At 34.1% G+C, this 11,556-nt stretch overlaps 1 non-coding gene across 1 annotated transcript; it reads right to left on the bottom strand.

Annotated features, from left to right (window-relative positions):
• Window positions 1-558: 558 nt before the first annotated feature.
• Window positions 559-689, bottom strand: LOC149996002 (small nucleolar RNA SNORA44). The gene has a single exon (XR_016507536.1). It is a non-coding gene; the product is annotated as a small nucleolar RNA SNORA44 (small nucleolar RNA).
• Window positions 690-11,556: the final 10,867 nt, after the last annotated feature.

Genomic DNA, 11,556 nt, shown 5'->3' with positions numbered 1-11,556 from the left:
CTTTATTGTTGCCACGAAATGCTGAGCACTGGAGCCACCTTGGCAGCCTGCCTATGACAAAGCCACACAGGAAGGCCTGGGCCTCAAATCTTGGAGTTGTTATGAGAGAAATAAACTCCTATCATATTTTAGCCACTGTGCTAAAGTTTGGTTTTTTTCCCCTAGGATGCTATGTCCCCCAAAATTTGCATGACTCTGTCCTCTTATCACTAACATCCATGATCAAATTTCCTCTTAAATGATGATCTGGCGGTTTGGTTTGGTTTTGCATTGAGAGAGGAAATCTCATCTGCCTTAGTCACTTCTGTTGACTTAGCAGTTGCAGACCCAGAGTATATATTCATTAATTGGTTTTGAATGTGTTTAGACAATACCCGTCTTTAATTTTATGTTTTCCTAAATTAAAGTAAAAAAAATTATATGGTAATTTAAGTAGTAAATTATATTTTGATTTTCTTCTTAATAACCAAGTGTTGACACTGTGTTTTGAAACAATTATCTGACATGAGATTATGTCTGTTTTGTACATATATTGCTAGAAATATATATTTTTTAATATACTATAGGAAAGGCGAGTGGCAGCTGCAGGTATTATGCTGACCTGTGCTGTCAAAGTCTCTCCAGGTTGCTCTCGCATGCAGTTGGAGATCCCGTGGCTACAACCAGCCACAGCCCTTGGAAACATGCTGAAGAAATCTTTTTAAATATTACAGGTAATATAGTAGATAGAAACAGTCATACAAAATATATGTTGAATGTATTTTGCTGTTTTGAAAAGTGACTGAACATATTTTTATATTATATCTTTCAATTACTTACCTGTATGCAGTTTCAAATGTACTAAAAATTATGTCAAGAAATGGGAAAATGCTTCTAATATCAATATCAATGCAGGGTCTACTTGTTTGGGAGGGACTTTAATAAAGAAGTTCTTCATTTTGCCCAAGGAAGCAAAATAAAATGTTCTCATATTTACCATCACCTACAAAAAAAGAATCTGCCTACCAGAGAACATTGATAAAACCAGAGAGATTATATATAGCCAGAAAATAAAAGCAAATGCCAATATACTCATAGAGAAATAAATGAAAAGCTATACAGCATCTCAGGGTCAATCCTATCATTTAATAAATTGTTCAATAAATATTTTTTAGAAAATAATAAAAATAAATTTTTTATAAATCAGTGCTACCTAAATGATGCCTTAAGCAAGGACATAAACAAATATGAAGAATTCTCCAGCGATATATTTGTAAAAATAAGTATGGAAAATGAATTATTATTTTTTAACTTATGTATGTTACAAAAGGAAACATCAAAAACCAAATTGAGAAGAGAATACACAAAAAAGAATAGAAACAATGGCTTATCATTGGTTTCTTAGTGAAGAAAAAGCTGACATTGTTTCGGTTGCATTATACAGTTTCTTTACATATATATTAGTAATAGACTGCTATATGCAAACATGCTTTAAGATGTTATACTTAAATATATTCAAGTAAAATATATAGAACTATATATAAGTATAATTATGTATACACACGATTGGTGGTTGAGAGATCTGGGGATTGATGAAGGACAAGGTATAACCTGCAGGAGGCCATGGAATGACAAGCTTTATTGGGAATTTTGACTGCTTTCTAGGCAGGGGAAAGCCCCTCACAGCAGGCATCTGTCCAGACATTGTTCAGGGTCTAACAGGGGCCTTAAGTGACTCTGTGATGAGGCTCAGCAGCACAGTAGGTGGTTTTGGGTCAGAGAGCTCCCAAGGTCAGCAATGGCTTGGGCCTTTTTGGTCCCAGAAGCTAGCAATAGCGAGTAGATGTTGGGTGAGGTTCATTGTTTGTGCAAAGCGGGCAGCCTCTATGCAGCTAAATCTCCTTCAGGCTATTGATTGTTAACATAATTAGATGTATAAAATGTTGAGTTTGGCAATAGTGTGTTTTTGAGCAAATGGGCCTCAGTCTTTAGTGTAAAGTCCAATATACAGGGACTATCTGACACAATTATATAACATATATAGTTCTTTCTATATTTGTGTTTTTATCTCTGTATGTATACATATACATAAGGATCATCATCTTATTTTACCTTTTTTGAAAATCATACAAATTTATTTAATATAAATTTTACATGTCATGGGAGCCTTCCTAAGGAAAGGAAGATCCATAGAAATCATTCAGTTGGGGTGATTTTTATGCTTGGTATGATGAAGAGTGGAAAGCTGTGGAAAATGTGATAGGGCAAAACTAGTATAAGCTAAGTGTAGTAAACTGGGGGACACTTAGTAAGGCCTGTTATCCAGATTCCTCTTGGGTTCCTCTGTCTTCAGAGATAAGGATGCTCCTTTCTTCCAGGTATATGGAGGCCCCTCTTATGTCAGGGTCTTACGCTTCAGGGGAAGGTCAGCAAGTTCTTCCTGCACATGCTGTTTCACAAAGTTTTTCAACTTAAAACATTCTCTAGGCTAAAGGGCCATATATTGGGAGAGCAGGTCCAAATACTGTCTTTTTCTTCCCTCTAGTCATCAAAAGTTAAGCACCACAAGACTATATACACTATAACTTCTTTTTGCCCTTTACCTGCAGGAAAATTACTTTATTTGTAACTTAGAGGGTTTACTTTTATAAATCACAAATCCATTTCCCTTACCTAATCATCATCTTAAATAAGATTAAAAACTAACTTCCTAACTCTGCCTCAGTCTTACCACTGCACCACACTGCAAACCACTTATGTTATTTTCCTAGAACAGAGTTAATTCACATCACTTATTCAAACAAAAACTTTACTGCCTTCCAATTGCCTTCCTAATAAAGTTTACTTAGCCCTGTGCTTATCTGTTTCTCTCACTCTCCCCTTTTCCCCTTTCCTTTCCCCATCTCTCTCCTTTCTCCCTCTTTCTTTTCTCCCTTTTCTTCTGTCTCCCTCTTTTTTTATTTCTTTTTTTTTTGTTTAATCTTTATTGTATTTTTTTCACTACTATTTAGTTCCCTTACATCCTCTACCCCCACGATTACCACACTGTTGTTCATGTCTTTGAGTCCTTTTTCATTTTTGCTCAGTCCCTCCACCCCTTAACCTCCCCCCTGCAACCTGTCTCCTGCTCTCCATTTATTAATCTGGTCCCATTTTCCTTGTTAGTTCAATTTGTTCATTAGCTTCCACATATGAGTGATATAATCGATCATCTTCTTACACCACACACAAGAATAAATTCAAAATGGATCAAATACTTAAGTGTTAGACCTGAAACCATAAAAATTATAGAAGGAAACATAGGCAGCAAAATCTTGGACATTGCTCATAGAAATATTTTATCTAATATATCTCCCCAGGCAAGGGAAACAAAAGAAAAAATAAACAAATAGGACTACATCAAACTAAAAAGGTTTTACACAGCAAAGGAAAACATCAACAAAATCAAAAGACAACCCATAGAATGGGAGAACATTTTTGCTGATACATTTGATAAGGGGTTAATATCCAAAATTTATAAAGTACTTATAAAACTCAACACCAAAAAAAAAAAAAAAAAACAACCCAATTAAAAAATGGGCAAAGGACCTGAATAGACACTTCTCCAGAAAGGACATACAGATGGCCGATAGACATATGAAAAGATGTTCAATGCACTAATCATCAGAGAAATGCAAATTAAAACCACAATGAGATACCATCTCATACCTGTCAGAATGACTATCATCAATAAATCAACAAACAAGTGCTGATGAGGATGTGGAGAAAGGAGAACCTTTTTGCACTGTTAGTGGGAATATAGACTTGCAGTCACTGTGGAAAGCAATATGGATATACCTCAAAAATTAAAAAAAAAAAAAAGATATTCCTTTTGACCCAGTGATCCCACTTCTGGGAATATATCTGAAGGAATCAAAAACACTAATGAGACAGAACATAAGCACCCCTATGTTCATTCCATCATTACTTAGAGTCTCCAAGATATGTAAGCAGCTCAAGTATCTATCAGTAGATTAGTAGATAATACAACTATGGGACATTTACACAAATGAATACTTCTTGGCTGTAAAAAAGAAGGAAATTTTAACCTTTGGGGAAATATGGATAGGCCTGGAGAACATTATGCTAAGGGAAATGAGCCAGTCAGATAAGGATTATTAATTTATTTATTTTTCTTTTATATTTTTATGGTGAGCACTGTTTTATTTTTGTAAGTATATTTTATTGAATATGCTGTTATAGTTGTCCCAATTTTTTTTCCCTTTTCTCCTCTGCCCAGTTACCCCCCTACCCTCCAGCAATCCCACCTCCTTAGTTCATGTCCATGGGTCATATATAAGTTCTTTGGATTCACACTTTTCTGTACTATTCTTAATATCCTGCTGTCTATTTTGAGGCTACCAATTATACTTCTTAATCCCTGGACCATTTCTCCCTTCTTCTGCCTTTGTCCCCCTTCACCCTCCCAGCTGATAACTTTCTAAATTATCCCTATACCTATGATTCCGTTCCTTTTCTGGTTGTTTGTTTGCACTGATGAATACCTAAAGCTCCATCCCTTACAATGTAACAAGTATGACAGCTCTACCTAAGACACAGAGGCAAACACAGAAGGCTGTCAAGTTGAGGAGATGAAGTACAGCCCAAAGGAGGGAGTAGATCAAGGTTCCAGTGGGAGAACTAAGCAACTAACCAACCTAATATATGCACAGTTCAAAACATTGGTGATAATGATGCTCACAGACAGACAAGATTAAGTATGACAGGGAAGAAATAAAGGCTATGCTAAGCGAAATGAAGGAGAATTCACACAAAACCAGGGGTGAAGGGAAGGAAACCAGGGTTCATATGAATGATTCGGAACATAAGGAGTAATTAAACAGTCAACCAGTACAGAAGGAGAAAACATAATTGAAAAATGAGGGGAGGATTAGGAGCCTCTGAGACAACTTTAAAGGTGCCAATATCCGAATCCTAGGGGTGCCAGAAGGAGAAGAGGAAGAGCAAGAAATTGAAAACTTGTGTGAAAAAATAATGAAGGAAAACTTCCCAAAATTGATGAAGGAAATGGACATACAAGTCCAGGAAACACAAAGAGTCCCAAATAAGCTGAACCCAAAGAGGATCACACCAAGACACATCATAATAAAAATGCCAACAGGTAAAGATAAAGAGAGAATCTTAAAAGCAGCAAGAGAAAAAGAGAGTTACCTACAAAGGGGTACCTATAAGACTATCAGCTGATTTCTCAAAATAAACTTTGAAGACAAGAAGGGACAGTCAAGAAGTACCCAAAGTGATGAAAAGCAAGGACCTACAACCAAGACTACTCTATCCAGGATCATCAATTTAAAACAGTGCTCCAGTTATTTTCATATTGTGATATTCACTTTGCCCTAGATAGACATTGTGTTATTGCTTAAACTTTGCTTATAGGAGTGTAATTTCCTAAACTTTTTATCACAGTTCATTTGCCAATAATATGTGTGAATTCCCCAAATTTGCTAAAGTTTTAGTTATAGTAATGTTTTCCTATAGATATAAATTTTTGTAAAATATTTTTGTGTAAAAAATTTAAACTCACTGCTCTTCATAATATAGAAAATAAAATTTAAACTCACTGCTCCTTATAATATTGAAAATAAAATTTACAACAAGGATACAATGAGGTAAGTTGTAGAAATGACATGGTATGATGTGTTTTCATTAGAACATTAGAAAATCCTTAATAAGTTCTATAGAATGACATTTTCATTTTCTTCTTATTGTATAACTACTAGAAATAGCCTGTTATACTGTAAGCCCCCAGTAAATATTTGTTGTACATAAATTGCATAGAAATAAAGTCAATAAAACATCAAAAGAGATTACAATTAATGGGATTATGTATTTTTTAATTTTGTTATTGAGTTTTATAATTTTTTTAGATTGACAGTGTTTATAGATTAATCAAACCATCAAAATTATATTTAAAGTAATCTAGTGGTACTAAATCAGGAGTTAGTACAACTTTTTCTGTAAAGGGGAAGAGGTAAATATTCTAAGTTGTTGGAGCTTCTGGTCTCTATTAAACTGCTAAGCTCTAGTCTGGTAATAGAAAAGTTAGTCATAGACAGGATATAAATGAAAGAGCATGGCCGTGATCCTGTCACCTTGAACTAAAATGTTTTTCTAGGACAGGAAGTTTTATTTTTCTTTGCATTTTTCCTGATTTATTGATAAATAATTGACATAATGTTATGATGGTTTGACTGACATAGTGTGTGAAATGATTACTCTAAGAGGTTGGTTAACATATCCATTACCTCACATAAGTACAATTTATGTATGTGTGGTGAAAACATTTAAGATCTACTCTATTAGAACATTTAAATATATAATACAATATTATTAACTGTAGTTAATACTGAACCCAGGTTTGACTGCTTGCCACTTGAAAAGCCAATAATCAAGAGTCAAGTGCTGGTACAAGGAAAGTCAGCTATTCAAGAGCTGGCAGCTTGAGATGATGGCAGACTAATGTCACAAAGATCATCCTAATGTCTCAGTGCAGGCAAGGGTTTTTATGAACAGGGAAGGGTAAGGCAGAGCAAAGGAAAGCAGAGGGAGGGAGTGGGTTGTGGGCTCTCTGTTGAGAGTGCTATGTGCAAGTCAGAACACTGCTCCAATAATCATCTCAGAGCTGGTCAAGTGATGGTCTGGTGTTCTTCAGTCAAAGCTGAGCAAATCTCCTGCAACCAAAATGCTGAATTCTGCTTCCTCTGAGGTTAGCTCTCTCAATATATTAAGTCCTTTAAGAAAACAGGCTGTTTATCCATAGCCACCTTTGAATTTACAATTTACCATTTACAGAAACAGTGTTAAGAATGGTGGGGGTGGGTTACATAGTCAGCATGCTGAATATTACATCCTCAGACCTTATTTATCTTGTAACTGAACTTTATACCATTTGACCAACATCTCCCCATTACTCTCAATCTCCAGCCTCTGGAAACCCCCATTCTACACTCTGTTTCCATGAGTTCGGCTATTTTTAGATTCCATATATAAGTGAGTTTACATGCTATTTTTCTTTTTCTGACTTATTTCACTTAGCATAGTGCCTTCAAGGTCCATCCATGTTGTTGCAAATGGCAGGATTCCTCTTTTTTATGGTAGAATAATATTTCATTTTATATATATATGCCATATTTTTAAAGCCCTTTATCCATTGATGAACACTTAGTTTGTTTCTATATATTGGCTATAGTGAATAATGCTACAATAAACATGGGAGTGCAGATATCTTTTTGATATCCTCTTTTCATTTCCTTTGAATATATAAACAGAAGTGAGATTGTTGGATCATATAGTTCTATTTTTAATTCATACCTCCGTACTGTTTTCCTAGTGGCTTTACCAACTTAAATTCCCACCAATAGTGCAAAAACCTTTCCTATTCTCCACATTCTCACCAACACTTTTTGATAAGAGCTATTCTCATGGTTGTGAGGTGATATCTTATTGTTTTTTATATTTACATTACTTCCCTGATGATTAGTGAGTATCTTTTATATTTCTGTTGATAACTTGCATATATTCTTTGAAAAAAAGTCTATTCATTTTGGATTATTTCTTTATTGCTTTTGAGTTCTATGAGTTTCTTATGTATTTTGGATAATAATCCCTTATCAAATATATAATTTGCAATTATTTTCTCCCATTATGTAGGCTAATTCTTCATTTTGTTGACTATTTCTTTTGCTGTTTAAACATTTTTTAGTTTGATTAGCCCCACTTCCTTACATTTGCTTTTATTTTTATTGTTTGGCTGGCATATCAAAAAATTGTTGCCAAAACTTATGTCATGAAGCTTTTCCCTTATCATTTCTTCTAGGTTTACAGTCATAGGTATTACATTTATATCTTTAATCAAGCTAAGGTTAATTATTGTGAGTGTTTTGTCAATGTTAATATAGGGGTTCAGTTTTATTCTTTTACATGTGAATATCCAATTTTCCAAGCATTAGTTATAGAAAAAAAAATCTTTTGTCCATTATGTTTTCTTGTCTCCCTTGTTTGATGTTAGTTGGGTACACATGCAAGGGTTTATTTCTGTGCTCGCAGTTCTCTCCTATGGGTGTATATTTCTGCTTTTATGCAGCCCCACAATGTTTTGTTTACTATAGGTTTGTAGTATACCTATAGGTTTGAAATCACAAACTGTGATGCTTTCAGCTTTGTTCTTTCTCCAGGTTGCTTTGCCTATTCAGGATCCTTTGTGGTTCCATATGAATTTTTAAATTGTTTTTATATTTCTGTGAAAAGTGTGATTGAAATTTTTATAAGGAATGTATTGAATCTATAATATCTTTGGGTAATATAGCCATTTTAACAATACTAATTCTTCTGATACATGAACCCAAGATATATTTTAATTTATTTGTGTCTTCTTCATTTTCTTACATAGTGTCTTATAGTTTTCAGGATACAGATATTTCACCTCCTTGGTTTTAGTTACTGATATTTTGTTGTTTATACTGCTATAGTATGTGGGATTTTTCAGATATTTGTCAGTGTATAGATATTAAGCTGATTTTTGTATGTTGATTTTGTATTCTGCAACTTTAATTAATTTACTAGTTTTAAAAGGTTTTATTTTATCTTTTTAAGTATTTAGGCTTCTCGCTATATGAGATCATGTCATCTGCACACAGAAACAATTTTACTTTTTCCTTTCCTATTTGGATTCTTTTCCTTTTCTTTTATAATTGCTCTGGCTAGGACTTTTAGCACTATGTTGAAGAGAGTGGTGGGAGAAAGGGTACTCTCTCTTGTTTCTGATTTTAAAATCTAAGAAAACTTTCAGCTTTTCACTAATGAATATGATTTTAGCCCTGGGTTTGTCGTATACAGCCATTCCATTATTATTTTGAGGTATTTTGTGTCTATACCCAAATTGGTGAGAATTTTTATCATGAATAGGTGTTGAATTTTGTCAAATGTTTTTTTTTTCCTATATCTATTGAGATAATACTATGATTTTATCCCTTTTTTATTAATGTGATACAGGTCTATGGATTTGTTTATGTTAAACTGTTCTTGCTTCCCAGGGATAATTCCCCCTAGGTCATTGTGTATGATCTTTTCAATGTATGATACAATAGAATAAGGTTTGGTAATATCTCGTTGACAATTTTTACATCTATATTTATTAGGGATGTTGGCTTATAGTTTTCTTTACTTGTGTTCTTATCTGGCTTTGGTATTATGGTACTGCTGGCCTCATAAAATTATTTTGGGAGTTTCCTTACACTTGGGTTTCTTAAAATTGTTTGAGACATATTGGCATTAATTCCTTCTTAAATGTTTTATAGAATTCACCAGTGAAGCCACCTGGTTCTGGGCTTTTATTTCTTAGGTGGATTTTGATTACTGACGCAATCTTCTTCATCATTATTGGTCAGTTCATATTTTCTATTTCATCACGATTAAGTCTTGATAGGTTGTATATTTATAGAAATTTACCCATACTTTTATTTATTTTTTGGACATATAATTATTCATAGTATATGTTTCTGTGGTATCAGTTAATATCTCCACTTTCATTTATAATTTTGGTTGAGTCCTTTCTGTTTATTTTTCTTGATTAGTCCTGATAAAGTTTTGTCAATTTTGTTTATCATTACAAAAATCAAGTCTTGGTTTCACTGACTTTTTCTATTGTTTTTCTAGTCTCTATTTCTGCCCTAATTTATGTTATTTCCTCTCTCATGCTTACTTGGAGCTTAGCTATATTTTCCTTTTTCTGTAATTCCTTAAGGTGTAAAGTTAGGTTGTTTATTTGAAATCTTTCTTTTTCCTTTAAAGTAGAAATTTACTGATGTGATCCTCCCTCTTTGTGCTGCTTTTGTTGCATCCCGTAAGTTTTGATGTGTTGTGTATTTATTTTTGTTTACCTTTTAAAATTTTTATTGAATTATTGGGGTCACACTGGTTAACAATATTATATAGGTTTCAAGCACACAATTCTACAACACATCCTCTGTGCACCGCTGAAGTCAAGTCTCTGTTCATCACCATTGTTTGTATTAACATAGTTTTTAATTTCCCTTTTGATTTCTTTGTTGACCTAGAGGTTGTTCAGAAGTGTATTGTTTTACATTCATGTATTTGTGTGTAGTTTTTTTGTTTTTGTTTTTGTTTTCCTCCTGTTATTGACCTCTAGTTTCATGCCATTGTGCTGGGACATTCTGAATATGTCTGTTAGGTTCACTTGGTTTAACACAGTTCAAGTCCAATATTTCCTTATTAATTTTCTGTCTGGGTAATCTATTCAATGTTGAAAGTGGAGTATTGAAGTCCTCTATGGTTTTACTGCTGTCTTTTTTTCTTCAGTTTTGTTAATATTTGCTTTAGAAACTCGTGTGCTCTGTTCACTGGGTAACAAAAATGAAGGGATTGAGAAGTACAGATTGGTAGTTACAGAATGGTCATGGGGATGTAAAATACAGCAGAGGAAATATAGTCAATAATATTGTAATAACCATATATGGTGCCAAATGCGTACTGGAAATATCAGGGGGAACACTTTATAAGTATATGGTTGTCTAACCACTATTCTGCACACTTGAAACAAATACAAAATAATATTAAACATAAACTGTAATTGAAATTAAAAAAATACTACAACAACAAGAAACCTGTGCACTCAGTTGCTGGGAGCATACACAGTTTATAACATCTTGATGAATTGACCCCTTATATATAGTCTCTTGTGACTGAATTTGACTGAAAATATATATTATCTAGTATAAGAATAGTCACATCTGCTGTCTCTTGATTACCATTTGCATGGAATAGCTTTGTCCATCCCTTCACTTTCTGTCTATGTGTGTTGTAAAGCTAAGGTGAGTGTCTTGTAGGCAGAATGCTGTTGCATTTTTCAGATGAAGATTTCTGTTAGATAATTTTTTGTTTTTTTATTTCTTTAGTACAATTTTTATATTGTTCCTTTATTATTCTGATTTTGTTTGGTTGTCTATCTGTGTTGTTTTGCAATTTATTGAGTTTCTTTAACTATTTTGGATTCTTTATCAGATAACTCATAGATCTTTATTTCTTTGGACCTTTAGTTTTCTTTGGTGGCATCATATTTATTGATTCTTAGTGACTTATGTAGCCTTGTATTGGTGCCTGTGCATTTGAAGGAACAAATACTTCTGTTGGGTTTACCTCTGGAATCACAGTCATGTTGGGCTGGAGCTGCTTTTGCGGTTTTTATTGAGTCTACAGGGGGACTTGTGGTTGGTGTGTTTGTTCCCAGCAGCTCAGGCCATTGTGGATTCTATCTGGTCCTTGGATAGATAAGTCTGCCTACAGTACATTGTTCAGTTGGGTGATGAGAGAACAAGGGTCCACGTCATGGTCCACAGTTGAGTCCTTAGACAATGGGCTCATTACCAGGTGGGAAGAGAGGTGTCGCTCTCTCCAGGTCCCTGAGAGGACTCCTGCCTGTTCATTGAATAGGTCCCTGAGTGGGCAGGACTGGCCCTAGATTTTGGCTGAGAGGAACTAGAAATGAGCCCCATGAGTGTT

This window comes from Furipterus horrens, unplaced genomic scaffold (genome assembly GCF_987537825.1).
Source record: "Furipterus horrens unplaced genomic scaffold, mFurHor1.1.pri manual_scaffold_12, whole genome shotgun sequence".
Taxonomy (NCBI): domain Eukaryota; kingdom Metazoa; phylum Chordata; class Mammalia; order Chiroptera; family Furipteridae; genus Furipterus; species Furipterus horrens.
The sequence above is the reverse complement of the archived record's forward strand: the minus strand, read 5'-3'. Positions and strand labels throughout refer to the sequence as shown.